A 22,366-nucleotide genomic window follows, 5' to 3' on the forward strand; every position below is an offset into this window, starting at 1 on the left:
CCCCCCCTCCTCCTCCTCCTCCTCCTCCTCCTCTAGTAGCTGTGGCTACCTTGGTTTAGTGGATTACCAGTGGCTTCTTTAATTGGCTTTTACTTTCCAAAAGATAAGGGTGAATCTGAACTCTTACTTGTGTCTCTAAAGTTCAAGAAGAGGAATCTAGGTGCCCACCTCGCCCTTCCTGTTAAGCTAACAGTGGATGAGAACCCACATATCTCTTCCAGTTGCTCTGGCACAGCAGCACATATTCTGTCTTGATAAATGCTGGTGGTCAAAAGCAGGATGGCTGACAGCACCTTCAAGTTCTTACTTTCAGGCACCACTCATCTATTCTGTTAATGTCTGTAATGGGTTTGCTAGGCGATGCACATGTGCTTATTTGGCATGCCAAGAAATAGGACGGGGGGGCTCACCATATCATGGAGTGCATATCTGCCATCTAGACAGTTTAGATCCAGGTCTGTCTAATGAAAGGCCCGTGCATAGTCTGGGTGTATAATCAGTGACAGAATGTGTCTTGTCTGCATAAGGCCCTGGGTTCAATCCCCCATATCCAAACATAATAACCATTTTTATGAAAACCCATGCATCATTCTCCTACCACTATCCAATGGGCCTCCCTCTATCTCTCCTCTACTTTTCTACAGACTTTCTCTTCTAGCAGGAGGAGCACAATACCTTCCCTGTCCTTCCCTAGCCTACAACAAAAGAGCAGAACCACAGGAATAGAAAGTAGGAGCTAGGTGAATGCATCAAAATTGTGTGGCATCTCAATCTAGAATGTATGAACTGCTAAGGTTATTCAGATTTAAATGAAATCAAGCATTTTTTAAAAAATTCTTCATTTTCCAACCTTGGGCAGAAAAAGATAAAATTCTACATTTTTAATGGTGGAAAAAGTATAGACTCATACACAGCTAATGGGAATTGGAATTGTCAGTGGGACTCTACAGGGAGGTGAGATTGGGGATCCTCAGAGGTCCCTTGGCCACATCTGGGGTCATTTGGGCTGTCACAACTGGAATTGGACACTACTGTCATCTGCAGGGTACAGAACAGGGTTGCTGCCCATCACCCCAGGATGCACAGCTCAGCCTCTCCTTCCTAGCAAAGAATGGCCTGACCCAAAATGTCAGTAGTGCTGAAATTGAGGAAGCCCAGAATAGACTTTTCTGTAGAACAAATTGTTATAAATATCAAAAGCATTACAATGTGTGTATTCTGAGACCCAGAGGTTTCACTCATAAGCAGTTGCTTAGACATATATACAAAGTTACATGTGCAAAGATGTTCAGCATAGCATTAATCCAATAGAAAAATAAACTGAAAAGGGATTAGTTGAAAAAAATGTGGTACATTTATTCTATGGGTTCCTAAATAATAATCTAAAGTTACTGAAATGGAAACATTCCCAAAATATATTAAGCGCATGAGCAAATTTTATAACAACTGGAATCATATAATCCCATTTTCATTTTAACTTCCATTAAAATACAGATATGCATGGCAAGGCCAGGTATGCTCTAAATGAGGCTTAAAGTACAGCCACTGACACGCAAGCACATTTACCAATGGGTGGAAAGATTCTTTTAAATGTTTCTTTCTTCTGCGTTGCTTGAATTTGGTTTTGCATAAGCAAAAACTACAATTTATAATCAGAAAAATCAGTAGAGCTATTTTCCTTTGAAAGATTTGGCTTCAGGGTTATTTAGAAATAGCCACTGAGACTCTATCCCTCTCCTTAGTGTCTGTACTGTTCCTTTTCTGAAGAACTACTTCGTGTTCTGCCCTTCAGCTTTGGCAGGACGACAGCAGCTGTGTGACTGTGGTCTTCAGAACTTCAAGGCCGCACAGAGTAGGAGAGTACCATCTCCTAAAACCCACACCACGTTGCAATGGAAACACTCCTGGGAGAAGGTTCCTGAGCTCTAGGTGCACTTGGCTTTGACCCAGAAGTGAGTACCTAATGATTTTGTCTTGTGAGATAACTGGCAGCGGAAAAGGAGACTGGGTAAGAGGTAACTTTGAACTTGTGGATTACCAACCACTGACCAATCAGAGAACAGGAAGGAAAATTCAGATTCAACATCCCACTAGCCCCTGTATAGTAGAGAAAAAAAAAAAAACTAATCCTTTTTTTATTCCACAAAAGCAAAATAATAAAGACAGAATAAAATATGAGCATGTAGAACTCATCCTTCATGTTCTATGAAAAAGCCAAGCATAGTACGACAGGACAGAGAGGCTTCAGATGTCTCCGACAGAGACACCATTTGGCAATGGTCCAGCAGGGCTGTGGATCAGAAGCTCAGCATGTATCAACTGAAAATTAATAAGAGTCTAGAGTCAGATCCTCTGTTAATTTTATCTCTCTGTTACCATGATTAGATAGGTAACTTCTCTGAGCCTTGAGTTCCACATGCATTAAGAGTGCAAAATACTGCTAGGTACTGTGAGACCTAAATGAAATATTGCACAGTGCTACTAATGTCAGTGTCAATAACATCGATTATCATGTTGTTAGGAAATAAAAGCAACCAAATATTTTTTAATGTATAGTAACATATTTTTCTGAATTTAATAGTTATTCTTCACTCAGCCCCAAGTTGATTTTTAAGCTATTCCTCCAGCTGTTTATCATGCTGAACCCCAATTATAAATAAGTTCCGTCCCTCCCACCATCCCCCAGTCAGCCTCACCACTGGGTCACAAATCATGTAGCATTGTTCAAATAACTGAACACATCTCCAATTTATTTTTTAAAGTGTCTTAAATTTTAAATTTAAGCTATGAATAATATATTTCAATCTTTATTCAAGTTTTTTTTTTTTTGAACTAGAGATTGAACCCAGAGGCACTTAACCACTGAGTCACATCACAAACTCATTTTCTAATTTTTTTATTTTGAGATAAGGTCTCCCTAGGTTACTAAGGTTGGCATTGAACTTGCAATCCTCCTGCCTCAGCCCCCCCAAGCTGCTGGGATTAAAGGCATGCACCACCATGTTCAGCTCAGGGGTTCTTAATATATGAAGAAAATAGCAATTACAGCAACATTCACCCCCATTATTCATTGAGTGTTGATGGTATGCTCAGGAAGTGTGCTTCCTATTTCTCTTCATGAACAAGTAAGTAGAACAGTATTGTTAGTGACTCTGGACCAGGATGGCTCAAGGGGGACAAAGAGCTTGCCATGCTTGCATGCATTCAAGTGACAGAGCTCCTATTTTTAACAGATTCATCTGATTTCAGTCTCTTCACTCTACCATGGTAAGGATCTGAAAGTTCATTAGACCAAAATGCATTCTATCAAGACAGAGAAATCCAATGGAAAGAAAAATCTATGCTAGATTCTCACCAATAAGACAATTTAAGCACAAGTCAGCTTTGGGAGCCACAGTAGAGGCCAGCTGGCCAGCTGAGCTCAGAAGGCACTGGGTTTCAGTCTCTCATTGCTGCGCTTTGCTCCCTGCCCTTGGAAGACATTGCTGTCAGCTTTGGCTCTCTACTCCCAAGACACCTGGTCCCTGCCTGTGCTTTGGGGTTTACAGGCCTCTCACTCCACAAAGTCAGGCTTGTCAAAGGCAGAAAGCTAATTTTGCTCCATTCCATATTTCCAAACCTGGGCAAAGAATTTGCACATAGTAGGTGCATGTGAATGACTATCTAGAGTAGAAGTGGGCAAATGAAGGTATAACAAGACTGGCTGACCTTGTTGATTCTCACCCAGTATTGAAAGCAATTTTGAAAACCCATTCATTCCAGTTATATTGTGGATTTTTAAAAAATAAATGATATATCTGAATGACTTCTCTTGGTATTGAAGATTCTTCACTTTTTCAGATCAGTCCCAGAAAAATCAAAGCAAGGCAAAGCTAACAGCAACATCAATGAAAAGAATCACAAGAGCTAGACTCTCACCTGTTATGCAATACATCTATTCTTTAACTAATTCCCATCTCAAAAGAACAAACAAGAGTTTGTGGCCCAAATTATGTAAGGTAAACATTTAGTGGAAAATGCTTAATAATTTTTACTCGTTTAAGTTTCTAATGAGATATCTTCTGTATGCCATTATGGTCTCAGACTTGTCCAAAACTCAAATAGCATTAAGAGACAGACTTGTCCACAAACAGCCCTACTCAGAACTTGCACAGAAAGTATTATGACATTTGAGCATGCACAAGAGTTTAGAGTAAGGTAGAAAAAGAAACAAAAATAGTCAGCCAATACAGACCCAGCATCCCCATCCAAAACCCACAAAAGCTCATATTTTGAAAGCTTGAGCATTTTGGATTTGGAATTTTTGAATGAGGGATGCTCAACTGGTGACATATGTGCAAATATTAACAACAACAAAAAATAAAAACCCCAGAAACCTGAAACACTGACGGTGTGAAGCATTCTGGGTAAGGGATACTCAATCTGTGGCTGAGGGAAGTAGGTGAGGCACAGAGGAGGAAATTCCACTTGCTCTTGATGGATGGGAGCTGGATTGTGCAGGGATTGGGAGGCTGGAATGGGATGAACTAAGTACCCCCAAATTCATATGTTGAAATCTGAACTCTGAAAGTAACCGGCATTGCAGATAAGCTCTTTGAAGAGGTGACTGAGTTAGAATAAGGTCATGAGCTGGAGGACCTAATCTAGCCCGACTGGAGTCTGTGTGAGAGAAGGAAGGGCTGGGGACTGCCCATATACAGAAGAAAGAGCATGTGAGGACACAGGGAGAAGGCGGCCCTCTGCAAGCTGGGGGGGAGGCTTTGCAAGAAACGAAACCTGCTGGCACCTCAGACCTGGACGTCCAGCCTCCGGGGCTGTGGGAAAATAAATTTCTGTTGTTTAAGCCGCACAGCCTGTGGTAATTTGTTATGGCAACAGGTCTCGGTCCATTTTGTGTTGCTATAACAGAAGACCACAGACTGTGTAATTTATAGTGAACAGAAATTTGTTTGGCTTAGGGCTCTAGACCCTGGGAAATCCAAGAGCATGGCGCCAGCATCTGCGGAGGGCCTTTGCAGTCAAGACAGAAGAAGGAAGGACAAGAGAGGGTGAGAGAGGACGAGAGGGGCCCACTGACTCGCTTTTAGAGCAAACCTTCTCTGGGCCACGTTAATCGCCCTCAAGACCAAATGGCTGCTTACTCGGCCCCATCTTCCAGCTCTGCTCCTTTGGGGATTAGGTTTCTAATACATGAACTTCAGTGGACACAGTCCGACCACATATAGCGCTCTAGCAAACTGACAAGATGGTGTATCAGATGGGATGGCAATGGTGACCAAAGGCACATAGAAGAGAAACCAAGTGGAATTAGAAAGGAAACAAAATATCGACAAGCAGAGTGCTCCCGGAGAGTCACATTTAACTAGATAGCAGGGGAGAGGTTAAGCTGCGACCATCTGGGTCTCAACGACAGAGAACTGAGAGTCAAGGCTGAAGGACGTGGATTTTAAGCACCGAACCATCAGCAGCCAGGGAGAGGTTTTGAGGGAGAGAAGAGCCTGAGGATCCATGAGCAGCAGAGCCTGAGGTGGATTTTAGTGGGAGAGAGAGGAGGTGGGGAGACAAGTGAGAAAGCTGTAGCAGAACTGTGGGGGGAAAGGAGGTCAAAGGAATCCGAGTGGCGACGAGAATTAACAAGAGGCCAAGACAAAGAGGTATGGGAGCAGCAGTAATAGAACTTGACATGAAAAAAATTCCTGAATCTGTCCAATTGGCTGAATTTAACTTGAAAGTGTATTATGGGTTTTTATTTTTCTTTAAAATTACGCAAATCCTTAAAACACGGGCTGGGTTTCAACCTGTTGTAGTTAAGTTCTCTCACTGAGTCATTACTTGGGTGTAATTTTCCCTCCTTGATTTGCTTGTGAGGGAGAACAAAAGGGGAAGGGCGTCAGAGTCCCGGGTTCTGTATAGGAGAAAGGTTTTGTTTTTTTTTTTTTTCCCCTGCAAAGTGAAACATCTGCTTCCCATCAGTCACAGACGCGGCCCGGACTCTGCAGCGGGGCCCAGGGATCAGACCCAGCGGCTGCAGAGCAGCATCCTGCACGTCAGGGCTCCCTGACAGCTTCAACTGTGGACCGTGAGTGACACCCCCTTCATCTCCCTCCTCTTGATATGGAACTGACGGAGCCTGGATTCTGTGACTTGGAGATGATGCCCACCCACTTTCTGCTGGTTCCTGGGACCTTGACCTCCACATCTCCTCTTCAAAATAGTGGAGTCCATGTGAAGGGTGAGACCAGAAAAGTACAATCTAGAAGCATCTCTAGCTGGCCTGTACCACGCCAAGAGTAATTAGTCTAAATTCACTGTGCAAAGTAAAATGAAGATAATGTGGTGGAGAACAAAAGGAATCTTCAACGGGAAATGCAGTATCATGAACCAGTGAAGTACATTTCATTTACTTTCTCAGGAGCAAGGAGCATCACAAAGTTGGAAGGTTCATGCATATTGTCCACATCAAAGAGTTTCAGGTTAGAGGAGAGACAGGCCCGTTAACCCAGAGCCACCCACTGCAGGCACAAGGGTGGTTTCCATTGTCTTCTTAGTCTTCACAGGCCATTCAAGAGAAAAATGTTCCATGAAACTTCTTGACTGAGCGAATGATGATTTAATCAATTAAATATGAAAATATTTTTGAGCACCTATGATGAGCTATTATTTTAAGTGTTGAAGATATAGTGGGTAGCAAAACAAACCGAAATACCAACCATCTTGGTACTTATATACTACTAGGAGAGACACAGACAAAAAAAACCAAAAAAACACAAAATTCGCAGTATGTCAGATGGTTATAGCTAATATGTAGAAAAATACAACAGCTTACAGGATGAAGGAGTCCTAGGAGAAGGAGCTGTGTTTTCTTTGGGGTGTTCAGAGTGGTCCTCTCTGAGAAGATGAAGGGGCAGGAGGACCGAGCAAAGCAATCATCTTGAAGACGTGAGCTTCAAGGAGGGGGAGCAGGTACCAAAAAAAAAAAAAAAAAAAATGAGTGTGTCCATCAGGCTCAGGGGTTGGTAAGAGAAGTGCAGCTGCAGCAGAGCTAGGGAGAGGGGACCAGGCACAGGGAGTCTCAAAGGCTGGAACACATGGGTGCCATGATGTCACTCAGGTTTCAACATAACTGTGCGCAATGCTGTGTGGCAATATCAGGCATGGGGATAGATTAATACACACAAGATCTCCTAAAGCTGATATGGATACATGAAGCAGCCATCCCAAAATCAATGCAAGAGAAGAAGGATTTAGAGCAAGAGCAAAATCCATTTTGAATCAAAACGTTCGTGGCAATCTGTGCAGAACAGTCCCTTGTGTGAGTCTAGAGATAAGAAAATGACACGGGTCTGTGCATGGCAGGTTTCTTCTCGTTGTTCTACATCCTAATCTGGGGGAATCACGTTCTGCGGCTTCTCCTTTAAGGAGCAAATGGTTTGTTCCCTTCTGCTTTTTGCTTAGCTCCTGGAAAGGAGTTTTTAATTTTTTTGAAAGTTGGGAGCATTCTTTCCTTTTCCACAGAAAATGCTGAATCACGGATTTCGGAACATCTGGGCAACCCCAATCATGCTTTGATTGCATATCCCATAGGCTTGTTGTGATTAGGGCAGGCAGAACATGGGCTATACCTAATTTTAAAGGGGGGAAAATGTTATGCCATCACATGGAACATCTGGTAGAATTCAAGATTAAATTACAAATGGTTTTGAAGGCCAATTATTAGACAAATGATCCCCCCCCCCGCCCCACCGAAACTCGGTTGCGGTTTCACTACCTGGTAAATTTTACTGATTGCTCTAAAACTTGCTTATCATGGGATCCTTAATATAGATTATGTTTACATTTAACTGAAAGGGCAGGAGGCGGTTTCTTGTTTAGGGTGAAACGAAAGTACAAAGTACAGAATTGTTAAAAGGGTAATAGTCACTTCCTATACCTATGTTAATCTTCCATCCTGGAAATGTAATATGTCATATCTGAAACCTGAGTACCTAGGTAATGCTAATAGTATACAACAGTAAGAGCTGTTATTTGTTATTCCAATATTTTACATGCATGACCGCATTTATTCCTCAAATGCTCTTTCTGTTTATCAAATGTGTAAACTGAGGCCCAGAGAGCTTTAGATAACTTGCTGGAGGTGGGATAAACCAAGCTGTGAACTTGAGGCTTCAGCCAGGGCATCCTGATGCATGGCTGCCAGCTTCAGACACTGAGCTGCACTTCATGGATTTAATTTCACTGGAATTTGTGCATCTCTGCAAGACCCACGGCAAAGCCAAAAGGATTGGAAAAGCGTAACCTTACCAACTTCACCTCTCCACCTCGATGCTGTGTTCCTTGTGCTTCCTCTCGGAAGTTCAACACAAACCACTGTCCCTCTTCCTCACACAGGAAACATGAATCATGCTGTGTGCTCCGGTGACTCTTCATCCAAAGATGTCTTCCTGCCCCCATGTTGGTCTATATCCAGACAAATTAACTTTTACATAAAGAATTTTGAAGAAGAATGGAAATTCACCCAGCTACCTACATTTTATGAGTATGAAACATAGAACCCAAGTAAATAGAAAAATGTAGAAAAGGAATTGCATTCAGGAGGCCTTGAGTCATTGACAGGACAAGGGAAATAAATGGTCCATTTCGACATCCTGGTTTTTGTTTGTTTGTTTTGGTCCTGGGGATTGAATCCAGGGTGCTTAACCACTGAGGCACATTCCCAGCTCTTTTATATATATTTTTTTATTCAGAGATGGGGTCTTGCTGAATTGCTGAGTGCTGGCTTTGAACTCATGATCCTCTTGCCTCGACCTCCGGAGTCGCTGAGATTACAGGCGTGAGCCACTATGTCTGGCTACATTCTGGTTTTTGTAGATTCAAATTCAGTGGCATAGTTTATTACTTCCAAAATATCTTCAATCCTATTCTACATTTGGGCTGGTTGTTATCAAAGCAAAAGTTTGAAATGCATTTCCCTTTGGTGCCTGGAGCCTTTTATGAGATAATACAACTATTTTTTTTAAAAAAAAAGTCTCAGTACTCAAAAATGATGGTAAATTCACCATCATTCACTGATTCAGAAGCCATAGAAGAAACCTGCATATTTCAAGAAACTCCACAATATGTGTATCTTCTGTAAAAAGTATTGGGAGTTTTTGCAAGGAACCTAACTGCCTCTGAAGGGAGATTGAAAATATTTTGCACATTTAGCCAAAGAACAGGGTTGACTGTCTGATTCCCCACTCATTGTCTGTGTGGAATGACAGGCATGTCTGTCACCTGGCTGTCGCACAGCAGAAACTCCGAAGCTCCTTCAAGTGTCAGCAACTATAATAATTTAGGTCTCAGCCTGCAGTGTCTCTTGGATATACGCAATTTAAACCAAGTTTTCTTGAAGTGAAATAGAGCTCAACACACAATTTTCAACCAAAGAGAAAGAGCTGGGCTCATAATAAAACCACATTTATTTCTAATTTTCACTTCCTCGTTAATGAAGTTCTCATTTCTTATCCCCACCATATCCTGTTCGTAATAGAGAATTTTTAAGTTAATTATGCATGTTCGGGGTGACTTGATTCTGTCCCTCTCATTTGAAGCATGCAAAATTTAAACAAAGGAAACGCCAATAAATAATACTAATTAAAACATTTAATGAAGAGTACAAATTAAATACAAATCCAAAAAAACCCAGGTATGTAACATGATTTACATTTCCTCTCAATGTTCCATATTGCTAGAGTAGAGTTTTTCCAGGATGTTTATTTGAAACAATTTATGACCAAAACTCTCAAAAATTTTCCCAAAGAAAAATAGAATTTGTTTTTCAATTTTTTTCCCCAGTGCTGGGGATTGAATCCAGGGCCTTAGCACATGCTCAGCTAGCACTCTATGAATGAGGTATCTCTCCAGCTCCTAGAAATTTTATTTGAGGCTAATATTTGCAGTATATACTTATTAATTTGTTTACTCATAATTTTATTTTCTATCCTTTTATTAAATGCCTTGCTGAGTCACAAGAATACAAGACTAAAGAAGGCATGATCTCAGCCCTTCTCAAGGGACAAATGTTGATACAATTCAACAATATTAAGTGTAGTCAGGATAGGGAGCAGACTATAAGCACAAAGAACCCATGTACAAAAGAATCAATCCGCTTTGTACTTTCATCTTCAATGTGTCTGGGTGTTTGCACTCATTTTCATCATTAGATGCCTTTTGAAAAGATGGTGCTGGTGGGACAGAAGTAGAAAACATCCACAATTTTAACTCTGCTCAGCATTTGAGTTTTGCCTAATCATTTCTACATTCAAATATGGCCATCCATCCCCTTATTAAATTAATAATATCACTTACTTTGCATGTTATTTCTAGGAATAACAAACTCTTCCATCGCTCTAAAAGACCATTGGTCTAAAATATAAAGAAAAAAAATGTAAGACACAGGAAATCAGTGATTGCTAGGGAGTGTGCAGGAGGCGTGGTTTATGTATGTGTGGGTCAGCAGGGGTCAGGTCTCTCTGATGAGCATGGCCTCACCCTGAACCCCAATTCCATCTAATCGTCAGCAAGACCAATTTCGCACCTTGACGGTGGCTTCCAGGGTAACTGATGCAATGTGATCACCGGCCTTTGAACCCGTTGAGTTTATGACACTCCTCTGAGAAATAATTTGATGATCCATGTCCACAAGTGCCTTTCCCTTTCACTGTTGCTGAGACTTCCAAGGTAAACCATGCAGGTGTGAGCGCACTTTGAGAGCCGAGGAAAAGCAGAGCCAAACTAGGTTGAGGTCCTCTCAAAAATGCCACTATCGCACTCACTTCGAGGTTGCTTCGGTGTCATTTGTTCCTATTGCCCACGGATGATTTGGATTCCCAGAAGAACTCAGAGGAAGAGGTCGTTAAGGGATGTGGACAATTCCTCCAGCTTCCTCTCTGACCTCAGAAACCAGATCCAACCTCTTCGGTCCCACTGGGGTGTCTGTGTGTCACCAGAGTGGATTCAAATAGTCTGTGGGCCACCAAGTCATTCACTCAGTATTTTGCCTTAAAGCATGAGATCGTAGCTCTGTAAAAATCCAGAGAAGAATGAGCCCCACCAATGTCAAAGAGAGACAAATGTCCCAGGAAACCCGAGCTTCCAGTTTGGGTTGGTTTTCTGCAGAGGGGATGAATGCAAGAAGAGTTGCTTCCCTTTCTCTTCTTGGTCCTGGGCACCCATTGGTTCAAAATCCTGGCTGCATTCTCCATAAAATGCACTTTTCTTAAACTCTTTGACACCAAGCAAAATATTGGGTTCTTTTGGAAGAAGGGATTGTCGTGACCACAGAGGACCTTGCAGAGTAAGTGATGAATGGTCTATTTTTTTGTAAACAATATGACCAGAAAATTCTTCTTTTGTTACCTAAGAGAAACACCCACCTCATAGGTTCGGCCCACCTGCGGCTCCATTGAGGGATGGAGGAGTGTGACATCCACAGTGGAGCTTGGAAAAGAAAGAGGGAGCGACGTTCCTTTCTGCTGGAACCAACACTTTTCTGCTGCTCCACACACTAACCACAGCTGAAATGAAGGCAGGGTAGGAATCCGCACCCTGAGCTCCTGAGAGGCACAACTGAAGCCCCACCTGGGGCAGGACAAGAGCAAACATGCAAGTTTCTTCAGGACCAAGGTCAGGCTGCAGGTCCAACTTCACACTCCCTGGGTTGAGGTGCCGTTAGTCTTTTTTAGTGTAAGAATCATGTATACGCACACACTGAGCATATCAAATAATTTTTGTTCTTCATCTCAGTTAAAATGCTTTTAAATTCCTTGAGCAAAACTCCAGATGAAACTGGTTAAAGGCTAAGCTAATATGCCAAATTATTTTGTGCATACACATATCCACATAAGCTGATATACAGATAGCATGTTGTATATCAAGATATCTCACATAGGGCAGACGCACAAATGATTAGAGATGCTGTCAAAGACCAATCACTTTCCCACTTGCTACTCTGCCATCCTCACATTACCGGCTTTGTTCTTGGCTCATACCCCTCTCTGTTGCAAAATGGCTGATGAGGTTCCAGGCATCCCAAGCAGACACAGCAGTGGTCATCAGCAGACAGTAAAACTTCTCTTGTTTATGTATTCTGTTATTATTTTGTTCATAGTACTGGGGATTGAACTCAGGGATACTGAGCCACTGAGCTACCTCTCCAGCCCTTTTAGTTTTATTTGGAAATATGATTTCACTGAGGTATCCAGGCTGGCCTCAAGTTTGCAATCCTCCTGCCTCAGCCTCCTGAGTCACTGGGATTACAAGTGTGTGACACCATAGCCCAGCTTACAGAATGTATTCAAATAATTAGCCTCAGAGCCCTTCCTGGAAATTCATTGGCCGCCATGATACTGTGCCCTTTTCTAAACAGTTCACAGATCAAGAAAATGGAATTAATTTTGCTTAAAAGGGTTGAGGGAGATGTAGTTAAATTTAACCAACAATATTTGCCATGTTCTCTAAGTTTTGAATAGAACTGGCCTATTCTTGATATTAATAACTATGAGAAGGGTGTAAGGGAAGAGGGAAATTGGAATATGATTCGGACTTTTAATTTAAAACTTCCACAGTGATGCAAGACAGACAGTAAGAATAGTTACTTTATTTACATATGTGCATGCACACATATGCACAGGCGAATTTTTCTATTGCACATAAAATGAGAGACAATATTTTGAAGGTAAAAGTAAGGCAGGCTGAACGTTGAACTCATCACCCTTGGAGTGGCTTGAAGTGGAGACAGAAAGTGTTTTTTAGTAGTCAGGATTGTTAGGAGTTGCCCTGGATCCAAAGACCAATGGTGAGCCCTGCTGGCTCACATGATCCTTACCCACCAATCAGAGTAGCCCTGCTGGCTCACATGATCCTTACCCACCAATCAGAAAGCACCCATGTCAAACCAGTCAACCAATAAACTGTCATAACTGTCAAACCACCCCCGGCTCTATAAATATGCACAGCTGTTCCTCAATAAATGGGCATTTTCTCTGACCATGAGCCTTGTCCGGTTCTTTCAGGGTTGGTAGAAGATAATTCATTGTTTCTGTCTTGCTTCCATTTTCTGTTTGTGCATTCCGTGGGTTTGTATTTGGTTATCTTCTGTAAGCTTCCATGAGACCTCTCGTAACTAGAACTCTCCAAGACGGCAGTGCTTCAGTGATGAGCTGCTTCTTTCCCTCTGTTGCATCAGATCAGGATGCCTCTCACAAAATGACGGGCACTAAAGGAGAGCAAACTGAGAAGCAAAGCAATAGGCTGGCTCTCAACAACAGAAAGGGAAGATTGATAGTCACTAGATAACCAGACTGACCCAGGGTCAAGTTCATCCAGCATCTGGGCCCCTCTTGCTTTAGCCACAGAGAAGTGAGCTGAGACCAAGATCTGGAGGCCCTGCCTATCCTGAGGGATAGGAAAAGCACCCTCTTTTTCCCAGAAGCAGAATGTGGAACAGGCTCGGGGCAACCCCAGGATTGTGGATGGACGTTCCTGCTGCAATGAGCTGCCTCACTGGGCATCAAAAGGCACTTGCTTCTCCTGCCCCACAGTGGGTTTCTGCAGGTTTTCTCTCACCGCACCTGAAAAATGTGGGTGGGTGCTTCTTCAAATTCCTTATGAAACATATTGGTATTTAGTCATCTTTGCTCAGTGTGGATGATGGATGTCCCAGTCTGACTAACCTCTGGCCATCTTTTGTCAGCCATGACCAATGTCACCCCATCGGCCTTTTCCAGGGACTGTACTCATCCAGTCTAAATCGTTTCTCCCTCTGCAGGTAATGCAGGTGAGCAGGGCTGGTCTAAATGAACTCAAAGTAAGCTTCAGTTATAAGAAGTAAAACATGCACCGCATAGAGAAATCATCTACTTCCATAATCAATGCAGCCTTATTCCATGGAATATCAACCTTCTTTCGTTGTGTCTGCCATGCTGGGGATTGAACTTAGGGGCACTCTGTCACTGAGCTACCTCCCCAGCCCCTTTCATCTATTGATATTTTTTTAAATTTTCAGACAGACTCTTGCTAAGTTGCCCAGGCTAGCCTTAAACTTGGCAATCCTCCTGCCTCAGCCTCCCAGGTAGCTGGGATTATAGGTATGTACCACAGCACTTGATAGATCATTGAAGTTCCACTTTAAATGGAAAATTTAAAAAAAAATTAGAAAGCCACAGTACTACAATTCTTCTTTGGGAAATATCTAAATACTTGCATATTGTTCCAGGGCAGAAACTTATTCCCAGACCCTTGGTTAGGCTGGGATGAGGCCTGACTTCCTGTGGGTAAATGGCTTTGTGATTCCTAGAGGCACTGGGGCCCTTTCTCGGGGGAAAACCACACAAAAGCCTAGCCATCATTATAGCCTATCAGGGAACCGCACCACAGAAAGACGGGGATATATCCAGGCCGGCAGCCACCTGGAAGTGGGGCGTGAAGGTTAGGGCCCTCGCCTGGTTCCAGGAGTCACAGATTGGTGCCTCCACTTGACCAGCTATTTCAGACCTAGAAAAAAGCCCTGGAATGGACTGGAACTTGGGAGGTGGAGCAGCTCCTGAGAAGGAGGTAATACTTTGGAGTCCTCATTTCTATACAGAGACATGTGAGGCCATTTAGATGCAGCTGTTCCAGGAATGTGGGAGATGGATTTGATAATCTCTAGAGCAAACCATCCAGCTAGCATTCTGGAGACTCTAATGAGTAGTTCTCACAGAAGAAACTATAATTTTCTTGTTTATTTATTTATTTATGTTTTATAAGAATTGTAGCGACCGGTTGAAAACATATTGGTCTTTAGTTTCTAAATGGCATCTATTCCGTTTGGTACCACGTCTACCAACATCCCAGGAAATATATCTAAAAAAGACCCCCTACCACCATTTTTAAAAAGTAGCCAACTCATAATAATATAAAGACTCCAAATTGCTAAGCAAAATTTTGCTGAAATTGAAAAGAAGTTTTATCAGACAGAAGATAAATGGAACTGAATTGAAGGGGAAATGGCTGTTTACATATGAGAAAGAAGAGACTTGCCCTCAAAGGAAGAGTCAGATACACTTTGTAGTCCTGCCATTTTAGCTTCTTCTTGAGAAAGGTGAGAGGCTAACCATTTTTAAATTGGTCGACTGTCATTTCATTACAGGGCACGACTTCTTGAAATCATAAGAAACCCCTTTGTCTCTTTCCCACTTCTCCCTCTTCCCAACTCTTAGCAGACTTCATCCATTGGAGACCGTATTTCCTATGAAATGAGCCTGGAATGGGGGTGGGTATACACAGGGCACAGGGCAGTGTTCATGGATTCCAGTATCCTACAAAGTATATTTATAGTGAAAGCATTGTAGGTATCTATAGAAAATGTATCTCCTTCAAAAACATCAGGTACAGGCAAGGTGTTCCACAGACTCAAGCCACAGGAGCAGGTCTTATGGCCACACAGCTTAGCTGTACCCAATGAAAGTTCACCATGTATGAGGTCCTCATCTGGAAGCTTTCTCTTCCGTCACAGAGTAGAACCAAGAGCATGATCAGAAACCCTGTCTGTCTGCAAGTGAGGATGCATATCTCTCCATTTAAGGATAAGTAGGAATAAAAAAGGAAAATTAACAATATGAAGCCTAAGAACTGGGAGGGAACCTTCAAAATAAAAATTAAAATAATTCATCAAAACTCAGGAGAAGAATATAACTTCTGAAAAAGACAGAGTCCAGAAACCAGAGTCCAGAAACCACCATAGTGGATTATTTGACATCTAGAAAGCAAAGTTTAAAATCCATCAGGACTTCAAGAGGCTGATAATTGAAGGAGAAGGTGAAATAGACAAGAAGAAAGGAAACTATATGAAATCAAACAAAACAAAGCATGATAAACAAACAACAGAGTCACCCTAGAGAGGCCGGGAGGGGATCACACAGCAGCTTGAGTTACAACTGGCAAAGTCAAAACCCTCACTGCAGAGTTTTACAGCAGAAATGGCATGCAAAAATTCTGAAGCAGGGGTTTCAAAACAAATAAGATAAGCTCTTCCACAATAAAGGGGCAGGGGGGAAGGGACCCAAACTGGTGACAGGACAAAGGAGAGAGACAGAGTCTAGGAATTAGACTATTTCCAAGCATGGAAAATAATGAGCACATGAAATCCTAGCAAGAAAAGCAATAATAAAACCCATAATTAAAGGGTACTTTTCTGGAACTCAAAGCCCTTAAGATAAAGATTAAAAGAGGCAACCTGTTTTGAATAACATTAATGGAAATAAACCCACAGATGGATGAATCCTGACCACATCATGAATTATAAGAGGGTCATTCCGCAGAGGATTCCACAGATAGCAACCAGAATCTCAGATAAGGTTCCTAGAAAAAAGCAAAATTCTCCAGAAGACATGTTGCCAAGCCACTCTTATTAGGAGCTGTCAAGTGTCACAAAGGACATTTCCCCTGTTCTCCTTGGATTATACAGATTAGTTACCGTATTTCAACACAACAGCCAATTCTTCATTTCCTTTCAACTCTATAGACTTGACTTTGGGTCCATGACAAATCTCTCTCCAGTTTTGAGCTGATAAAGGGTGAGACTAGCTGATGGCTAAACTCCAGATAATAGCTCTTCACTTTGGTTTTATTTTATTTGGATTTGGTTTTCATACATCAAAACATCATGGATCCAAAGTTTCCTTTGTGGGTCATAGGTCACGAGATCCAGGATGCAACACTGGGATTTTCCTCAGACTGTTACTAATTAGCTGGAGACCACATGTTTCAGGGAAATAAAAACCAGAAAGGGCAGGAATTTCTATTTTGCTTCAGGCAGTGTGGCTCTGGGTACTTCATAAAGTGTCCTCTACAAGAGCTATAGTTTGAAATAAACCAGCATGGATAAATACTCGGTAAAAGTTTTCTCCTGTCTGAAAGGAACATTTCAGAGTCATTTGCATTGGAATGGTAGGAGAGAGAAAGGAGGCAATTAAATCATTCAGAAAATTATAAATAGAATCCAACACTGAAGCAGAAGAAATTTGCACATACGGTGTGGAAAAAAAAAAGAGCTAGAGAAAGAAAGAATCATAGGATGATGGAAAATATTAAATTTTGCCAAAGTTCAAAATTATATGAAGAATGAAGAAATGGGCTTGGATCTGGTGATCAGGAGGCCACTCGTAATCATCTAATTGCAGAGTTTTCACCCAGGGAGGTGGTGAAGGTTGAAAATAAAACAGTTTTGTGTCACATATAAGCCTCCCTGTTATGAATTGTGATATTAAAGAATAGGTGAGCGTCAGGCAGTGGCTTAAAGGACTATCAGAGTAAAAGAAAAAAAAAAATTCCAGACTAAGCAAATATTCTACTTACAGCTAGAGAAACCCATGGAAAGAGAGAGTTTAAATAGGAGAGAGACCGTGACCTGCCACTGGAATGAAAAGCACCATGTCAATTGTAAAGATACGGAACTTAATCCCAGACCAAAAGGACCTGTCTTAGCAAGCAAAGCAGAATATTTACTAAAAGAAAAGAACAAAGAAAGAGAAGCAGGACAAAGACACAGACAGTTTTGACAGTAGAAAAATTAAGGAAGCCCTCACCAGATTCTTCACAGCCCTTTTCGACTCTTACTGACATTGAACATGTGATCTAAGATGTGGCCACACTTTGGAAGGGTTCACAGAGGGAGAAAGGAAACAGGGATCTTCAGATGTGAGAAAATAGAGACAGTGGGCCCAGCATGCTGTAAAAACACCAAAGAGGTGCTCCATGGAGATGATTAAGAGAAATCCAGACCTAAAGTTATAAAACCAGAGAAGACACCGTCCTCCAGGTGGGATGCGTTGGAGTCATCCGAGGCAGGACTCTGAAGAAGAGAAAAGGCACCCCAAGTGTGGGAAGGTTCCCATGCAGCCCAACTACTTCAATTCCTAGTCTGCCCAGTGACTTCAAGGCAAAAATGGAAGGGGCTACGGCAGAGGGAAGAGTCCGAAGCAGTGGCAGCATTCAATTTGGAAGATTTTCCGCATCCTGACATCAAAGATCCTGTACCCACTCTCTGTCCTTGGGGACTTAGTCAGGAAGCTTATGTGGCAGAAGTGAGTGCCCAGAAAGACCTGCACAGCTCTGAAAATCCCCTGGACCAATGTGCCCCTCACGGCGCCCTTCTCCATTTCGTGGACAGGAGGAATTGGTGTCCTGAGTTACGTTCTTCACTTGTGTTCTTGATCCTGCTGGTAGTGTCTCCCAGACCTGTCTTGCAGCACTAGTCACCTGAGCTAGGAGGCATTGTTTTACAAATGTTTTAACCATTTGTGAAGGGAACCAGTGAGCAGCACACAAAAAAGAATATATATATATATTAGTTGTTTGTTTTTTTTTAAAAAGATATACATTCTCAAGTAGCATACATTACAATATGTTCCTGTATTCCTCCCCCCACCCCCAAATCAGAAGCCTATTCCAACATGGGAAGGCCTCTATTATTGCTTAGATATGGTGTCCTCTGATAGCTCACACGTGAGACAATGCAAGAAGGTTTGAAGGAGAAATGGTTATAGACTCAGCTATATGGAGTTGCTGTTTCTTGATCACCATGATGTGAGCTGCTCCTCTCTGCCACCCTCTCCCACCGTGATGTTCTGCCTCACCTCGAGCCCTGAGGAATGGAGCCAGCCTTCTTTGGACTAAGACGTCTAAAACCATGAGCCCTCAAATAAACTTTTCCTCCCCTACAGTTGTGCTGGTCAGATCCTTTAGCCACAGCAGCAAAACAACTGACTAAAACAGCCTCCTTGACACTAACGCAGTTTGGTCGGTGGATAAGTGAAGGAGAGAACTAGCAACACCAACCCTCTAAATCAGGGATCTTTCTGGGAACCAGTCCACATGGACTTGGGAGGCCTGGGTAGGTGCCACTGTGCCTTTCTGGAGAATTGCCATCATCTTGTGATGATCACCAACACATGGTTAAATAAAGCTGAGATACAGCAGAGAACTGATCTTCCTACTCCCCTAAGTGAGCATCTTAACTCACCAGCACTAGGGTAAGAAGTCACCTGGGGTCTCTGACTTGCAGTATCTCCCTGCGTGGATAGCCCACCACTCTGCCTCATCCGTGTCACCGCCTTCTTTCAGGCCAGGATGCCTGATGTATTGTTCTGGAACATGCTTTCCATCCTGGCCGCCTCTGGAATGTCTCCCCTGACTGGAGGGATTTGGGGGGTTCACAGATTAAATCTTACAAACTCTGACGATATAAAAGAACTACGAATCATAATAATGGGCAGGAGGGGGGAGTGGACCAAGGAAGAGTCAGAATGCCAATTTCCTCATATTGTGGCAAAACAGGTCCATTGATGGAGTTCAAAAAGGATACAGAGTTATGAAATCTGAACTATTTTCATGGTCATTTTTTTTCTTCATCTTAGAGCAGAGGTTCACACCCGGGCCACCCACTGGACCCCCTCTGAGAGCTTTAAGAAACACTAGCGTCCGAGTCCCACCGCTGAAGACCCAGATGTTATTGCTCTCAGGAGGAATGTTGGAATTTTTAAACACTTCCCTGCTGATCCAAAAGGGCAGAGAAGATTGGAGACTTCTGCCTTAAAAGAACATCCTAAGAACTGATCCCACTGCTGTTGATGAAGCATTTATCTGTAGCTCAGAGGTTGATTTCTCTGTCTTTCAATTTTTCTTCTATGAAATTTGAGGAAAACAAAAGGTAATGTGTGACTATAACTCCTCCTGCATAGTAAGATTCCCTCTGTGCATCTGGACATCATCCATCCATCCATCCATGTCTGTACATCAGCAGGAAGAGTTACCTGGAACATGTGTGACATAGTGACACAGAACTTGGGAGAAATCCATCTTTGCCTCTTTTGACGTCTCCTTTTATTTGGAATTTGTATAATGAACACAGAGTCACATTTGTAAAAACAGCAAAATAATTGCTTGTAGCAGTATTTTTTTTAAATAAAATATAAGAAGATGAAAAAATGGGCAAATGAAAATGTCAAGAAAGAGAAAGAAAGAAAGAAAGAAAGAAAGAAAGAAAGAAAGAAAGAAAGAAAGAAAGAAAGAAAGAAAGAGGGAGGGGGAGGGGAAGGGGGAGGGGGAGGGGGAGGGGGAGGGGGAGGGGAGGGGGAGGGGGAGGGGGAGGAGGAAGGGAAGGGAAGGGAAGGGAAGGGAAGGGAAGGGAAGGGAAGGGAAGGGAAGGGAAGGGAAGGGAAGGGAAGGGAAGGGAAGGGAAGGGAAGGGAAGGGAAGGGAAGGGAAGGGAAGGGAAGGGAAGGGAAGGGAAGGGAAGGGAAGGGAGAAAGAAGAAAAAAGAAATCTGGAGACTTCTGCACAACCAACGTCATGGCTTAGAGTGCAAATGGAGATGGTGGTCAGCCCAGCCAGGACTTGTGTCACACTACTGCCAAGTCTGTTTCTGCTATCTTTTCACTGTAGGTAAAAGTGACAGGACAAAAATTCAGTTTGCCAGATAATAAATAATACCAGTTTTCATATATATGCACAGAAGGCCCAGGAGCACAAATTATGACAAAAACAGGATTCCTGATGACTAGAAGAAAATCTAGAGAAGCGATGCCATCTAATGAGGGAAGCACAGAGGCTTTCAATGTTCAATTTTTTACTTGAAATAATGGACTTTTCCCTACGCCCCTTTCTCCAAGTTTAAATTTAGTGTACCTCTCTGGAAAGGAAAATAAATCCACCTCACAGCACTCACCTAGTAAAGTCAAATATACACACATGCACATACACACATATATTTCCATATCTATGTGTATTTACATATATGTATATGTTTATTTACGTAATGCCCAGGCAAATATATAGAGTCATGAGTACGGAGAATGTCCAGAGACCTATCTATGAGGGAGGCCATGCTGTAGGAAGATGATTTAAGGTGCTAAAAAGCCAGGTTTTTATAACCTTGGCACTATTTACACCTGGGGATATATCCCTCAGGTGTGGGTGCTGCCCTGTGCATTATGGTGTGTTTAGCAGGCTCTCTGGTCTCTACAGGCGAGTGACAATCTCAGCCTCCTCCCCTTCTTTAACTTTGAGCACCCCAAAATGTCACAGACATCGTTAAATGTTCGCTGAAGAGCATAAGTTCCCTCTATGGAGAGCCAGTGGTCTAAATTATAATATAGGAAGTCTTAAAAGATCCAGAGTGGCTGCTAGGGCTTGGAAGGAAGGAGACAAGTACAATTGAATCTCAAGAATTAAAGTTTAGCTTGTGAGTAATTTAAATCATTTTATTTAACTTTTTTATTTAGCTTGTGATAAACTATCAACACACCCTGTAGGTAGGCATCATTTTTCATGTGTTTAAATATTATCCACAGAGCTGAGCATATTGAAGATGATGAATAAAAATGTACTAAGTAGACAGTACTGCTCAGAGACCACACCCAGCATGATGTTTGAGGCATGCAACTCAAGTTCTTACCTTCTGTGTCCTCCCAGGCAGAATAATTTACTACAACTTAGATTCCAAGACATTAACTGAGCCTGCACTTCTATTTATCTAGCCACTGCTGCATAGATGGCCACACATCTGGATGGAATTTCACCTCTGAAGCTCTGCTTTCTGTCTCATCCCACTGCTGTGGAAGGGCTGCCTGGGTCCCATATCTGTCCACTTGAGACTGGCGCAGGCTACGTTCTTTTCTGTCCCATCAGCAAGATAGTACATCTCCCTGGGATCATATTTAACAACCCACCTTAGCAAAATAGCAAAGTACTTAGCAAAGTACTGTGAGCTGGGGTTCAGATAAGCTTGGTGGATGGCAAAGTAGAGTCTTCTCAGGTGCTAGTGTCCTTCGTGTGTATCCTTGCATTAGAAAGGTGGTAGTGACTGGTGTCTGTGGTTTAGGATGGAGTCCTGGTTCATCTGTAATCCCTGCCCAAAGGCTATGTTCATGCCTTCTTTAACCCCTAGCATAGGGCAATTGAGAATGAACATTTCTTGGAGAATAGATTGAGATTCTGTTGACATATTTAGTAAGAAACAAATGCATCACCTATCAAGGAGGGTACATCTGTTTACTCCTAGAATAAACTAGTTCCTTCAAATTAGAAGATCACATAATCAATCTTCTTTGGGAGAATGAGGCCAAAAGGCTCAAGTTGATGGTACTAAGTATCCTTCTGCACCAGGAGTTCTTGGGGGCTCCTCCTGAAAGCAGAGATGATATCTAGGTTGATTTGGAAGATGTGGACAAAGCAAGTCAGATTAGAAACTAAACAAGAAGTTGGTATTTAGCAATTATAATTTGGACAGCGATTGGACCAGGCACCTCCACATAGACACTGGTCATTTCCCACCTTGGTAAGAGGAG

This window comes from Spermophilus citellus (genome assembly GCF_964194105.1).
Source record: "Spermophilus citellus genome assembly, chromosome: 17".
Classification (NCBI taxonomy): domain Eukaryota; kingdom Metazoa; phylum Chordata; class Mammalia; order Rodentia; family Sciuridae; genus Spermophilus; species Spermophilus citellus.